This window comes from Mauremys mutica, chromosome 1, assembly GCF_020497125.1.
Source record: "Mauremys mutica isolate MM-2020 ecotype Southern chromosome 1, ASM2049712v1, whole genome shotgun sequence".
Taxonomy (NCBI): domain Eukaryota; kingdom Metazoa; phylum Chordata; order Testudines; family Geoemydidae; genus Mauremys; species Mauremys mutica.
This window is the reverse complement of record NC_059072.1, coordinates 214,061,581-214,077,368: the sequence shown is the minus strand read 5'-3', so window position 1 is coordinate 214,077,368 and position 15,788 is coordinate 214,061,581. Positions and strand designations below refer to the sequence as shown.

Below are 15,788 nucleotides of genomic sequence, written 5' to 3'. Positions count from 1 at the left end.
CATATAATCACACTGGTCTCCGATTTTGAAGTGAGACATTGTTTTTCAGCTTAAAGAGACTCTGTGAATTTAAAAAAAAAATCAAAACTTCTGGCTGAAAATATTTACCTAATGTTGTTACAAATAACACCTAAATGTAGGATAACTAAGAGATTAGAAAAGTATATTATTCTCCCAGTTTATTTACTTTGCATATTTGGCAGTCCTTTGTGTATAGTAAGTTTCAGTGTTTTCCTAAAATAATTGGTCAATTTGAATGTATCTTTCTGTTGTTTGAATGAGTCTTTCACATGGCAACAGGGAAGAAAAAAATATAAAACAGAAAAGTGTGATTGCAAAGCCATACCACTTGCAAGAGATTCAGAAGCAGGTGTAGACCCAGAAACTGAGTAAGTTTTACTGACAAGATTTCATGCTGACTTACCCCATTTAATGCTGTCATTTTTAGAATCTGAGTCTCAAGAAATGTTCATATTGACTGAATAGAATGTAATTTAGAAAAACTACTGGTTATTTTTACCTACGTCTAGCCAGACGTATATTACTGTGACAAACTGTGAAATATCTGTATTATTGGGTTTGGGTTTTTTTTGACTGCTGTGCATACCTGTATGTGTTTATGATGGCTTACTTGCTAGGCGTGAGATCAAACAGAGGCTGTTAGAAGAACCAAGCAGGAATGAGAAAAATTTTACTTGATCATTTTCTGGTAGCAGCTTCTGACCGAATTCATTATTAACGGGCCTTTACCTGTGGAATTCAGAGGCAATCCAGTGTTTTTGTTGGAGGCTCCAGGACTAAGGTCCATCCTTAAGCTCAGGTGACCAAAACAGTTCTTCCACAGCCGTAGAAACATTCCAGCAACCAATTATTAGCATTAAGACACCTGATATAATGCATTCAATTAATCTGAAGACAATATATTAGGCCTCCCTTTAGAGAAAAAAATCAATTTATATTCTGGTCATTTACCAGACTATCAAGATGCGTTCAATTGGGAGAGAAGGTGCTAACACAGAAAATTATCAGGAAAGAATTTTTTCATTCTGTTGCACAGCTTCTCTTCTCATGCACTACTCGTGAGAAGTAGCAAGCAGTGTATCCCAGCAGTAGGGAGAGAAAATATGAACAGAGTTTAATTATTATAGAAGAATAATAGGCAGGAATGGAAGTTCCTCCCATAGAAAGCAAGAGCTGTCTAAACTAAGGGGTTATGTGGGAACCAACCCAGTAGCACTTTCCTACCAAAGGATGTTTCTGAAAAGGAATGGAAACATACTTTGAAACCCTTCCCCAAATGAGGTTCACACTTTTCTGCTGTATCTCTAGAGGCTTCTGTGAATAGTTTCTCAGATGCCTAGCAGGCTGCCATTTGCAGGACTTTTACATCTTGCCTGCAGCAACTTTGAGGCCCTAAAGCCTTGGCATTTAGGATACAATTAGATGAACAGGGTACAAATGGCATATGTACTTTGTAATGGGTTGGACCCCCTTTTGGGATGCCACCTGACGTACTGGGATTTCACTGAGCCTCTCCTGCTCAACCAGCCTGGTTCCCTCTCCCTGCTTTGCTGAATTAGGCTCTCCAATCTCTTGTAGCACGCACACACAGGTAAGGCCACACCCCACTCCAGAGACAGACTGAAGTCAGCTCTGTGTGAGAGGACTCTCCCAGCACTCACGTGCCCACTCCTTTTGGGAGATAAACCCAAAATAATACTGTCTTGCACTGTATAAAAAAATCTGCACAGCACAAGCTCATAAAAATCCACCCTCTTCCTCAATGTGAAGAGAGATGTGAACAACTTCTTCCCCTCCTCCCAGTTCAAAATTACATAAACTGGGTTATATTATAAACAAGAAATAAGTTTAACAACTACAAAAAGTGAATTCTAAGTGGTTAAAGAGATAGCAAACAGAACAAAGCAGATTACTAAGCAAATAAAACCAAACATGCAAACTAAGCTTGTTTCACCCTAGATATCCTTGCAGGCAGATTACAGAAAGTCTTGAAAAGTCAGCTCCACTGGTCTCCAGCTTGAGACCTCAGGTATTATTACTCATAAACCAGATGCCCTTCTAGCTTGGGCTCAACCCTTCTCCCCCCAGTTCAGTTCTTGCTTCCAGGTGTGTTTCAGTGTCTCTTTGGGTGCGGAGGCAGAGGAGAGAACCCTGATGATGTCACTCCCCTGCCTTATATTGCTCTTGTGTATGGCCAGAACCTTTTGTCTCCCAGTGGAAGAACACTAGCATTCCAAGGGGTGTGTCCAGTACCAGGTGACTCAGAGCCATGTCTCTGCAGGGCTGTGGCAGCCATTACTTGTAGGCTGTCTAGAGCGTCCATTGGAAGACTAAGCTCTTTCACAGTACATTGTCTTTGCTAATGGCCCATTAGCCCTATCTGGCTTTTCCATTCTTGTACCTGAAGGACTGGTTGGGGGTGACACCCAAAGTAACACAATTGAAATACAGATACATAGTTAATATTCCTAACTTCAGATACAGACATAATACAGGCATATAAACTGGATAATCACATTCAGTAAATCATAATCTTTTCAATGATATCTCACATGAGCCATCTTGCATAAAGTATATCTTAGTTATGTCAGATCCATATTATAGGCATAGTTTCATAAAGAATATGGAGTGAAATGTCACATACTCCATGTGCTTGAGATATATCTTTAGAGCTCAAGGAATGCCCATTTATGTCACAACCCTCCAAGGGTTACAATTCAATGATGAGAGAACTATTTTGCAGGACCTATGGAAAGAGGGACTTCCCTTGAACAGAAAGTTTTCTGGAGCTATAAGCATAACCTTTCCTCAAAAGGCAGTTGGTCCTTGTATGGATATGGAAACTAATTCCAAAAGTCAACTAAAAGGCTAGCCACAGGCTTCTCTAATTTGTCATTGTGGTTAAACTTGGCCTCTGGAACTCAAATGGAAGATCCAATGTGCTTGACTACAAAATGTTGCTATGGCTGGTACCCATGTTTCTATAGTGCTTGATTGTAGGTCTCCATCCAAACCTCCTGGAGTAGCTATGTAGATGAATCTCCTAAATGACCAGAACTTTGGAATTATAACAATATTTGCATCACAGCAGCATCTGTAGAAGTCAAGGCCCCATTGTCCTGGGCACTGCAGAAACAAAGGGGCAACCTCTGCCACAAAGAGCTTTCTTTTTCTCTTTGCACCAGAAACGTAAATTTGATAAGATCAGTGAATGAAATACCCTGGCTGAGTTCTGTTTCGATACCAAACTGTATCAGAGGCTAATGGAGAATCCATGCTGAAGCACACTTCTCTTCCAGTGCCCAGGCTGTTAACTGTGGTTGTTGCTGGTCTTAATGAAGGAGTCCCTGATTCAAGATGTCTGGTGTCTTCTGCTGGTACAATATAGGATCCTTGTCTTTCTAGCAAGTCCCAAGTGCCCCCTGGGCCAGTGAAGCACTAAGAGGAAAATCACAACTCTCCCTTTTCCTCTTTTCTGTATCTGTTATGTGAACTGTCTTGAAAGGTAGCAGATTCTTCTTTACCTAGGGACATTATTTCCATTTCCACAGAGAAGTTTTGACCTCTTATAGTCCCTCATTTTGGAAGGGAAAATACTCATGTCTCAATCATAAGCCAATCTTTAGTTGGAGTTAGGAGGAGATTTCCTCTGTGAGGACCCAAATTGTCCCTGTACGGTTTCTTGCACTTTCTACTGATACAGCTGGTACTGGTCACTGTTATAGTTGGCATGCACAAGGTTTTGGTTAACAATGAGCACATGCTATTCACGGGTGTAACATGGCTTCCTTGTAGCCACCAAGTTAGAATCCATTGCTTGTCACAAATCACATCAAGGGTTTGACCAAGACAGAACCCAAAACGTCTCACTCTAAGCAAAGATGATACCTGTAGATGACAAGCCACTTGTTTGCCATGATGCAACCTTTCCTTTCTAAATATATGAAAAACCTCTGGTCTGAATGGCTATGGCTCAGACTCTGAAATTGCTGCACAGTGTCTCATCACTATTAGGGTCCTGGGGGTCTTTTGGAAGGAAAGCCCCTTTTGAAAGTGTGACTATGCCTTTCACTTGTGGAGTTAGGTTCCCAACGTTTATTAAATCTCATTGTTTATATATCAAAATATATTTTAGTTTAACATTTGGTCTAATCAGACATCCTCAATTAGATCTAATGATGTCCTCAAAGAAAACATTGCCAGGAAAACATATTGAATAATGCTTGAAAGGGAAGTTCTGTTTATTAATATTTATGAGTTTCTTGCAGGCCACTGACAAAACATCTTGTCCTGGAAAGGTCCTGTAAGCTTGTTAAGGGAGGGGTTAAAGGGTTTTTTTTAATTATTCTTTTATTTATGCATGTGAGGTACTTCTTTCTCTGGCGGTTTACAGCGGGGAGCTAGCACAATACTCATCCTGTCATGGGGACCACACAATAGAGGATGGATACTGGTGCACACAGTTTAATTGTGGAAGTAGCTTGCTAGATGTTCCTGGGAGCCTGAAAGGCTGCCTGACTGCTCCTCCAGACTGTCTAGCTCCCAAATAAGTACTGTACCAGTCTGGGTTTTACTGAACATGGGAAGGGATTTCTCACTTACCCTTCTGTAATCTTAGGAAGGTGCAGTTTTCTGGGGAGTGGAAATCTCATGGGCCTCTGCTTTGGGCACAGGCTACCTAATGCTCCTAAGACTTTAATATGGATCCAGCCTGTGGAACAAGAGACGAGTACAAGGGGAAAGAGAGAGATTCTTCCCCACCTTCCAGAATCTGAGGCCTGTTCCCTGGCAGATCAAGGGCTATGGCTGATGATCAGAAGGCACAATTCCCATTCCACTGCTGCCTGAAATCTGAGCTCCTTTCCCTGGCAGAGTGAAGGTCCTTGGGCTGAAAGCCAGATAGACTCAATTTCCATTAGGCTGCAGCCTGAGGCTGGGCTGCACGGGAGGCACAGGCTTTTCTGTATGCCTAGATTGCTACAGAGTGGGTGAGGGGTGGTAAGCATGGTACAGACCAGCGCACTGAGAGAGAGAGAGAGACTCTGTGAAGGAGATAAACCCAGCAGCAAACACTCCCTCAGAGGGAGAAAGGACAGGAAAAGTTTTTTTTTTACCCCTGATTTTCACCCTACTTGCTCATTAACAATACTAATTGCTGCCTTGCAAAGGACACATTTGCTTTTGCCTTTTTGGGACCCTGAGTCCCTGGGGTTTGCAGAACTCATCCTTGAGTATCATGAGAATCCCCCAGTTCAGAGCAGGAAGAAAGGGAGCTGTGTAGGAACCTTGCTTCTTTCCCGAGGCAGCTGAGGACCCACTTCACTATCTGGCAGAGGACTTTGCCTTTCAGGAGTTTTTCTCCACTACAGCTCAGTTCTGTTGCGGGACTTACTCCCTGAGCTAGTGGATAGCTTCCTCCTTGTCCTTAGACTCTCTCCCCAAAAAACATAGAAGCTCCTAATAGGGCTTTTCTGGTTTGGAGTCATAGCTACTCAGGGCAGGGTGGGGAGCTGACATATCAATCCAAATTTGAGCCCTGCACAAGGTTTGCTAGCTGGGAACAGGCAGGCATAATTCACCCTCTGCAGAGCCTATAAATGATGCCTTATGTAGGGAACACTGTTTAATTAGACTGAAGCTGGGTATTTTCACGACAGCTCTGCCATGCCTTCATGGGGGCAGGAGAGTCCGCATGTAGGCACTGCAGCAGCAAATACAGAAACCAGCATGCTGCTCTTTATCCGGTCCAGGAGAGGAGGAGGAGGAAGGTTATAAGTCACAACTGCACAAAAACAAATAAAAATAAAGGTTTTGAAACAAAATGGTCAGGAGAAACTGAACAACCAACTTGTCCCACTGCTGGAAGCAGAAAATCTAGTGGCCTGAACTGAAGGGCAGAGCTTAGTCCTAAAACCTCCAGCAACAACACTGGACTATTCAGAATTCCAGGGTGGGACATTAGCCCATTGGTAATGAATGAATAGAGAAGCTGCTCAAGAGAAAGGGAAAAAATTGACATAGATAAGGAACATCCCAGCAAACAACTCAAACACAGGAGCTGCAAAGAAGCTATCTGCCTGGTACCAGCAAAGTTGCACAGTTGTTTTGCTAAGGATGAGGAGGGAGAGATCAAAAGACACTGACCAGTTAGAGGATTTGCCCTACAGAAATGGAGGGGGAGGAAAGGACATACATTGCCCAAGGCTGACGCACAGCTTGACAGAGATACAGAGAGAGGGTCTGAGGATGCAAACTAACCATCAGAGTCAAAAGAGGGGGTCTGGAATAAGTTGGCCTTACCTATGCTATGGGTAGAGAGGTTAAGCTTATGTAAGACAAAATTGTATATAGGATTCTGTGGTTTTAACTCACTTTCCTCAATGCAGTGTTCCCCATTGGCAAATAAATACTACTTTGTTTTGAAAAAGCTGTTTCTGTGTCACAGCAAATTCAATCCATCACAGGTTCCTAGAGGAAACGGGCTTATAGGTGCCCAACCCAGTTGGGTCTGTCAGGTTAACACAGTCTGTAACCAGAGGAGCTGCAGCCCAGAGAAGCAGTCCACGAGTGGAAGGTGCACACAACAAGGCCTGTCACCTGAAAGTACAGCTCACCCCCTAACAACTACAAATTAAGGTTGTTTGAAAAGAGAAAAAAATGGTTTGAATATTCCCTTGTTAAACTGGCTATGAACCAGCTCAGTGTCAAATACAAAGAATTTTCATACACACGCAAATATTTGAGATCTATGGGACTTGATAGGATGACTGTGTTTCACAAGAGTTTGGCTTATATAGTTTATTTGTTGTTTTAGCTACAGGCCACCTAAGCAAGCAAAATGCATATCCCAGGCATTTTAATCAGATAAGAAAATTCCCTGATCTGTCTATATGCAAATGAAATCCTATATGGTATGACTACCAAAAGCATGCAGATATACAGGTTTACAAATGGAGTGACTGATTTATGATTATGGCAGACATAACGTTACCAGCTTCAAGAGTATACCAATACATAAACACCTGCTGCATAAAAGAAGATTCAACCTAAAGCTCAGAAGCAGCATATGGGAGGTTTACATTGCTAACAGTTACAGTCTTTTTTATTAATAATTTAACATGGACAATTACACTCAGTTTGCATTGATTCTCACTGCACACATTCCATGCCCAACAAAATTCTACGTGGATTGTAGGTCCATAAAGCATCACTGGGTCTGAATTGCTTCTGTACATCATGTTAGTACCAGAATAAAACTGTTCAAATGAATTGTATAATGAATCACAAAGGGCACAAGAAAATTCAAAACATTTTTAAAAGAATCGGAATGTTATAGTGAAGCACACAGTAATTGAACACTGTTTTCAACACAAAGGAAGAAACGACAAAATTGTTCAGTCATTTATGTTATACATCTGAGCCACCCCGAAACCATATCTGCACTGAGTATCTTGTATTAGAAGGCATAAACATACACCCCTACCCCGATATAACACGGTCCTCAGGAGCCAAAAAATCTCACCGCCTTATAGATGAGACCGAGTTATATCAGGTTCGGTCCAGTACTGCGTACTGGCAAGAGCTGGTACGCCGGACTGGACTGGCTTCTCCTGCGGTGATTTCAAGGGCCCGGTGCTCCAGCCACTGCAGGAGCCCCGGTCCCTTTAAATCACCGCTGGAGCTCTGGCAGCGGGGCTCGGGTGGGGCTTTAAAGGGCCTGGGGCACCCCGCAGCAGCTGGAGCCTCTGGCCCTTTAAATCACCGCCTGAGCCCAGCTGCCAGAGCCCTGGCAGGGATTTAAAGGGCCTGGTGCTCCAGCTGCTGTGGGGAGCCCCGGGCCCTTTAAATCATTGCCCATGCCCAGCTGCTGGAGCCCCAGATGGTGATTTAAAGTGCCCAGGGCTCCACATGAATTTGGATATATCGCGGTAAAGCAGCGGGGCTCGGGTGGCACTTTAAAGGTCCTACGGCTCCCCGCTGCTTTACCGTGTTATATCCGAATTCGTGTTATATCGGGTCGCGTTCTATCGGGATAGAGGTGTAGTTACAAAATGCTAACAACTGGAAACCAGTTGGCAGGTTATGTTCTTCAAAAATGTGTGCAGAGTTTACATAAGGATTACTTGTAATTGCTTACCCAAGCGACATCTTCCTCTAAACCAGTGGTCTCCAAACTGTTTTGATCGCGCACCCCTATCAGTAAAATTTTTTTGAGTATGCACCCCCTGCCACGTCAAAGCAAAAAACCAAACCAAAACAAAAAAACAATCTGGGGGGTAGGAGAGGGAAAAGAGACAGTTAAAACAAATTAATTATGCTTATGGACTTAGAACACAGTATCTCTGAAAATTCAGTCTGTAGGTTAGACTCTCATACATGTAATCTTAACGACACAATTTATGATGCAGATAAATCAACATGATGATCTGGACAGTATCAGTGGTTAATGTATTTGTTCATATCAATTATTTTTAAAGAATCTGAATTTTTTTTTCAATATTAGAGGGAAAGTTAATCATACATCTGCAGCCAATGTGTACGTTTTAGTCTCCACTTGTGTATGAGTTCTTGTATGATTCTTTTAGAATATAACAGGATGCAGTGTAGAATTTCATTCTAAATCATCTCTGTGCTCAAAAATTGTCATTGTATCCTCATTGCATTCACACTCTAAAGTTGAGGAAAAATTAAAGTTATTTTACCTGAAATTAGAATTCTGAGAAATTTGCCACCCCAAATATACAGTGTTTAGATATAAGAACCTGGAAGCCTCTACTCTAAGGTCTGAAGAACAGGGTTGTGTGGCAGGAAACCATCTTTAAATATAGAACATTTCCAATCAACACCTCAATTCCTTAATCCACCTATCCAGAAACCTGCTTTTTCTAAAGACAGCGAGGAAAAGGGTGTGTGAATCTGTAAAGAACATAAATTGCAAGAATTCCAATTTTAGATAAGAAACTTACTTTTATCCTACTGTGCCTAAAAAGTAGTATCTGTCATTGAAGGAGGGCTGGCTGAGAGAAACATTAATTTTAAAAGAGTGAAGAAAAGCTTTGCCAAAGTGTATGTCTGGCCTAACTCCTGAGTCAAGACAATATTGCTTATAACAAGTATAGGCAAGCTACAATGGGATCCGTCTTTTTGAGGGTACACTTTACAAACTCTCATAAGTTAAACATGTGGCAAAATGATAAGAGAATATAATGTGTTCTACATAATGACTGTAGCTGGACAGAAGATATTTTGAAACAGGCTACTCCTTGATGTAGATCAAAATGAGCCAAGAACATGTGCAAAATTATTCTGTCCTATCAAAATAAACATTCTGAATCTGATTCCTTCTGAGATGTCAAACTCTACTTTGGGCATGAACATTAGGCCCTCTTTTAACATACCAGCTCTTCAGATTCTGTGCTATGGCTGGCTGGTGGAAAGAGGGGCAGTAGGGAGAGAGGCAGGTTTGCAATGGCACACAATTTTTGCTCAGTGTGGCAACAACAGCTTGACACCATCTTCTCTCCTCTCCCCATCTGCTGTCGGATTTAATAGCTTCAAAAGGTCAAGGTGGGTTGCAAGGACTAAACTGAGCATTCCCTCCATGTACACTTAGAGGTATTGGATGAAAGAAGGGAGTTCCCCTTGAAACAGCTGCTGAGGTTGCCGTGGTAATGGTCACATTTAAAGAGGCCTGGGAGTACTAGCAAGTTTTGGCCAGGTTATGAAACAAATGTTTACTACGTACAGCAAGTTATTTCACTTCCCTGTGCCTCAGTGTCTCTATTGGTAAAATGGGATAATGATACTTACCTACTTTGCAAAGCACTTTGAGATCTACGGAGGAAAAGCACAATGTAGGAGCTATGTATTATTAAGTATTATTATGCCACCACAGCGTACAGGGTCAGCCTAAAAGCCTTAAAGATTGTGGAGCAGACCAATGAGATGATTCTTTGGGTTAGACCCAAAGTGTAACTGACTCACTTTATATTAAAAAAGTGCCTGTGTATGTTTGCAAGTGACGTCTATAAGTCCTCCCAGTCTCTTGTTAAAGAAGGGAAGCCCAGCTGCATATTGCTTTCAGTCTTAGCAATCATTCTGCATTGGTTCACATTTTCCAGGCTCTCTCAAAGAAAAGAGCTAGAGACTCACTTTTAAAAATGAAAGTTGAGATTTTCTTTTAAACGGATCAAAAGATGGCTCTGTTAACAAGGAGCCTGGACAAACTCTCACCTGCCCATCAGTGATGCAGAAATATATCCATCTTGCTTTGGTCTAAATCAGAGAAGAGAGGATCTGACTTATGGGGTCTAGAAACTGGCTTTCTCTGCAGAGGTGATAGTTGTTAAAACTGCTTTTTGAACAAACAACAGATGAAGGAGAAAAATAATGAAAAGATTAAAGAGAAAGATCAATCAGCTTGTTCTAGACTAGAATGGTTGCTGAATGGTGGTTGGTAGGGTTGACCCAGCGTAAATATGAAGCAAATCTTTATTTCTGAAACTATTTCTCTTTGTTCTGTAGTGATAGCTATGGTGTAATTTATAGAACACGAACAGGAAAATACATATCTAAAGTATCCCTTCTGTCAGGATAAATGTAAGAAGCAGTTAAGCACCTTTTTGGAGTGAGATAGCAGACTGAAATCTACTAGGAGAGCAATACAGCAGTGCACAGACAATCTAGGAAGTTTTTGGAGAGTGTTGGGGACAACTTCCTGGTGCAAGTGCAGGAGGAACCAACTAGGGGCTGTGCTCCTCTTGACCTGCTGCTCACAAACAGGAAAGAATTGGTAGGAAGTAGAAATGGGTGGCAACCTGGGCAGCAGTGACCATGAGATGGTCGAGTTCAGGTTCCTGACAAAAGAAAGAAAGGAGAGCAGCACAATACGGACTCTGGACTTCATAAAAGCAGACTTTGACTCCCTCGGGGAGCTGATGGGCAGGTTCCCCATGGAAGTTAATATGAGGGAGAAAGAAGTCCAGGAGAGCTTGCTGTATTTTAAAGAAGCCTTATTGAGGGTGCAGGAACAAACTATCCCGATGTGCAGAAAGAACAGAAAATATGGCAGGCAACCAGCTTGGCTTAACAGAGAAATCTTCAGAGAGCTTAAATACAAAAAGGAAGCTTATAAGAGGTGGAAACTTGGACAGATGACTAGGTAGGAGTATAAAAAGATTGCTCAAGCATGCAAGGGTATAATCAGGAAGGCCAAAGCACAATTGGAGTTGCAGCTAGCAAGGGATGTGAAGGGTAACAAGAAGGGTTTCTACAGGTATGCTAGCAACAAGAAGGTGAGGGAAAGTGTGGGGGAGGCAACCTAGTGATAGACGATGTGGAAAAAGCTGAAGTACTCAGTGCTTTTTTTTGCCTCATCTTCACATACGAGGTCAGCTCCCAGACTGCTGCACTGGGCAGCACAGTATGGGGAGGAGGTGAGCAGCCCTCAGTGGTGAAAGAACAGATTAAGAACTACTATTTAGAAAAACTGGACATGCACAAGTCCATGGGGATGGATCTAATGCATCTGAGGGTGCTGAGGGAGTTGGCTGATGTGATTGTAGAACTATTGGCCATTATCTTTGAAAACTCGTAGCGATCAGGGGAGGTCCCGGACAACTGGGAAAAGGCAAATATAGTGCCCATCTTTAAAAAAGGGAAGAAGAAGGATCTGGGGAACTAAAGACTGGTCAGCCTCACCTCAGTCCCTGGAAAAATCATGGAACAAGTCCTCAAGAAATCCATTTTGAAGCACTTGGAGGAGAGGAAGATGATCAGGAACAGTCAACATCGATTCACCAAGGGCAAGTCATGCCTGACCAACCTGATTGCCTTCTATGGTAACTCACTGTGTGGACATGAGGAAAGCAGTGGACATGCTATATCTATCCTTTAGCAAAGTTTTTGATACAGTCTCCCACAGTATTCTTGCTAGATCATCGGCTCTCCCCATTTATATGGCCCAGATGCTTTTTTCAACCCCACTTGGAAGGCAACTGATGAGTAACCGGTGCACTGGATCCTGCTCTCTCTTAAAGGGATCAGTCAACCCATGACAGGGTTGCTCATAATTCTTACGAGTCCTTCCCTGCACCGTATAAAAGTCCCTTGAGAAAATGTTCAGTTAGAGGATAGGCAAAAAAGAGAAGACACATCCCAGAGAGACAGAAGAAGCTAAAATGACAGGAAAACAGCTAAGGTAACTAGATAGAGCAGAAATCCCTGAACAAGTTGTACTGTAAAAAACAATTAATTAAATCAACATTATTACTGGAAAATCAAATGAAAAACAGATTCTTAATTATTAGCTAATAAAGGACAAAAGAGGAGAAACAAAGAGTGTGATAAGGATGCTGTAAACAGAGTACATTCTTCCTGACCCCAACTAGTGATCAAGGGAGCATGGCATTAAACATTGATCTCTTATAGATCTTCTTGAGTGTTTAAATTTAAGTGTTATAAGGTGTCCAGAAGCATGGTGACCACACCACATAAATGTTTAAAATAAATCAAAATAATAAAAAAGTCATTACAAAATGGTTAGAGATGCTACATACAGAATATTTCTGAGCCAAACTCATAAAAGCAGGGAAATGAAAAGTTAAGCCGCTTAATGGTACGTACATACCCTCTACTCCTCCATCGACCTTACCATTATCGCAAACACTATACACCTGAGACCAGGCACCACGACCTTCACTCTACACGTATCTCTTTAGCAAATATTTTTCCAAGTACTAGAAGTTGTAGATGTGTAGCGCAGTAGTTGGCTGTGTTGGAAGAGGGTATTTGGTAAAGGGTTCTGTGCAGAAGGGTGGTTAAAAGATGTAATGGAAAGCTAGGATAGGTTCAAGATTGCGGTTGTGGAACCCTTAGTGAAATTTCACAATAATTTGCCACCTCCTTTTACAGAAAGAAAAAGAAAAAAAAAAAAAAAGAATCTGTGCCCTATTTTTGGCCCATGTTAGATAGCAGCCCTAACTATACAGTGCCTACCAAGCGCCACCATAATAATAATTAAAGACATGAAGTTTTTACTTTGAATTGTATCTACATCATCACTTTTTTATGGTCTTTCTGGACTTTTTGTCACAGGCACAGACAGGAAAGAGATGGTCATCTAACTAACATTTCCCTCTTAAGTTTCCTTTTATGTTAGCTACCACTGTCATGGTGATGACATTCAACTGCATAGTTTACAACACCTCTGAAGACTTCTCCCTGTCAACTTTGAGCAAGTAAATCTGTGATCATTCCTTCAATTTCTCTTTTCAGCAGAGACTTTCAATTTGTATCCATTATTGTCCAAAAATTTGGATTCAACCCTGAAGTTTCTTTTACCATCCCATTCAATGTTGACAAATTTGCCTGTTGCCACCAACACAACATTGCCTCTGTATACAACTAACTTAACTCTCCCACTGCTAAAATTCTCCAGCTATGCCTTCTTCTGTTACCTCATTGTGTGAAAGTCACATTGTGTTTCTGCTTCTCCATCTGAAAAATAGGGTTAATATTTACTGTCCTCACAGGAGTTTTGTGAGGATAAAATGATGTTTCTAAAAGTCTTTGAACATGCAAAATTGCTATTTAAATGCTAAATATAATTACAATCTTCTCTTGCAACCCTCTTATTTTGTGTTTTCCCAAGTTCCAGTTCTTTAGAGGCCAGCATGTAAAGTATGCTACTGCTTGCTCCCTCACTTGTACAAAGTAATAGGACCACATCTTCACTATCCTCAAACAGATGATTCATTTTTTAATCCCGCTCAAAACCATTCTCTTTGCCTTTGTCTAGTGGTGAGCTGGAGCCGGTTCCCACCGGTTCGCGGGAACCGGTTATTAAATTTAGAAGCCCTTTTAGAACTGGTTGTCCCGGTTCTAAAAAGGCTTTTAAATTTAACAAAATCTGTGGCAGCTCCCTGCCCTGCCCCTGGCCCCAGCTCACCTAGCTCCACCTCCTTCCCTGACGCTCCCCGCAGCTTCTCCTCCCCCTCCCCTGCTTCCCGTGAATCATGCGGGAAGCAGGGCTTCCTGCAGGTGAACTGGGGCGGGGGATGGGGCGCGAGGAGGGCTCCAGGTGCCGCGCGGCCTGACTCTGGCCGCACGGTGCAGCTCCGGGCCGGGCCCCAGCCCAGGCCCCGACTCTGGTTCCAGGCCTGACTCTGGCCGCACGGCTCCGGCTCAGGCCGGGCCCCGACTGCGGCCACACGGTGCGGCTCCGGCCCGGGCCCTATCCCAGGCCCTGACTCTGGCCGTGCGGTGCAGCTCCGGGCCAGGCCCCAGCCCAGGCCCCGACTCTGGCTCCAGGCCAGGCCCCGAGCCTGACTCCGGCCGCACAGCTCCGGCTCGGGCCGGGCCCCGACTGCGGCCATGCGGCGCGGCTCCGGCCCAGGCCCTATCCCAGGCCCCGACTTCGGCCACGTGGCGCCGCTCCGGCCCCAGCCGAGCCCCGACTCTGGTCCCCAGCCTCGACTCCGGCCGTGCGGAGGTTGGAGGTTGGATAAGGCAGGGTCAGGGACAGAGAGCGGAGGGGGTGGATGGGGCAGAGGCTCTTGGTGGGCAGTCAGGGGATGGGGATGGGGGGGGTTGGGTAGGTGCCGCATGGGAGTTCTGGGGGTCTGTTGGGGTGTTGGTGGATGGGGTCGGGGCAGTCAGGGAACAGGGCAAGTTGGGCAGGGGGTGGAGTCCTGGGGAGCAGTTAGGGTTGGGGGTCTCGGGAAGGAGTGGTCAGGGGACAAGGAGCGGGGGGGGTTATGGGTTGCAGTTTCTGAGGGGGGCAGTTGGGGGCAAGACATGGGTGGGAGGTGTACTCACCGGGCGGTTCCCTACCGGGTCTTCGGCGGCGAGTCCCTCACCCACCGGAGCCGTGCCGTCGAAGACTCAGTAGGGAATCAGTTACCAAGATTTTGGCAGCTCATCACTGCCTTTGTCCATGGATCTGTTCTAGCCTACCTCTCTATTCATTTGTCTATGTTCTCCTCTGCCTCTTCTCATCTAGCAATGACTTCCTCTCAGTTCCTTCATATAATCTCATCATTAATCCTGAGTCTTATCTACATCACTTGCACTCTTGAACAACTTTCTTTTATCAGTTTTACTGTCTCTCCATCTATTTTCAAATCCCCTCTGAACGCATCTTTTCTGCCTTGCGTGAAACTCTTATTTTTGCTTTTCCTCCACTATTATTTTTTTCATTTTAACTTTGTAATTGTATTATTTAATTCTATAACATGCATTTTCCATTCATTTGCATGAACTACACCATTATAAAAAGTTAATTTTGTAGTATTGCGTACAGTCCATGTAAATGTGGACCGTATTTTACTTTATACCTTAGGTCACTTCTTCTTACTTTAAATAATACCATGAACAAAGAAAAATATTATGAAAGGCAAAGTTAAGTAAATTACCAGACTGAGTTGTATAAACAAGGGTTTTTAAAAGTGTATTTAAAACAACCTAGTTTTCCCTTGTTCTGAAGCCTGCTGTTAAAGAGGCACTGTGGTCTGGTCAACAGGGTACTGGACTGGGGATAAGGAAACCTGGATTTTGTTCCCAGCTTTGACCTACTGTATGAAGACTTGGGCAGGTCACTTCACTTCTCTGAGTCTCTGTTTCCCTTCCCATCCTTTGTCTGTCCTGTTAGTTTAGTTTGTAAACTCTGTAAACTATGTGTATGTACAGAACCTAGTCTACCAGAAGGGACCCTGATCTCTGCTGAGGCATCTAGGTGCAGCAGAAGTATAAATAGTAATAGGCTGCCA

General features: G+C 43.3%; 1 protein-coding gene across 2 annotated transcripts in view; it reads right to left on the bottom strand.

Moving 5' to 3' along the window:
• The window catches only part of CFAP47 (cilia and flagella associated protein 47), a 647,660-nt gene that overhangs the window by 228,658 nt on the left and 403,214 nt on the right, over positions 1-15,788 (bottom strand). The gene's annotated exons all lie outside the window — the stretch shown is intronic.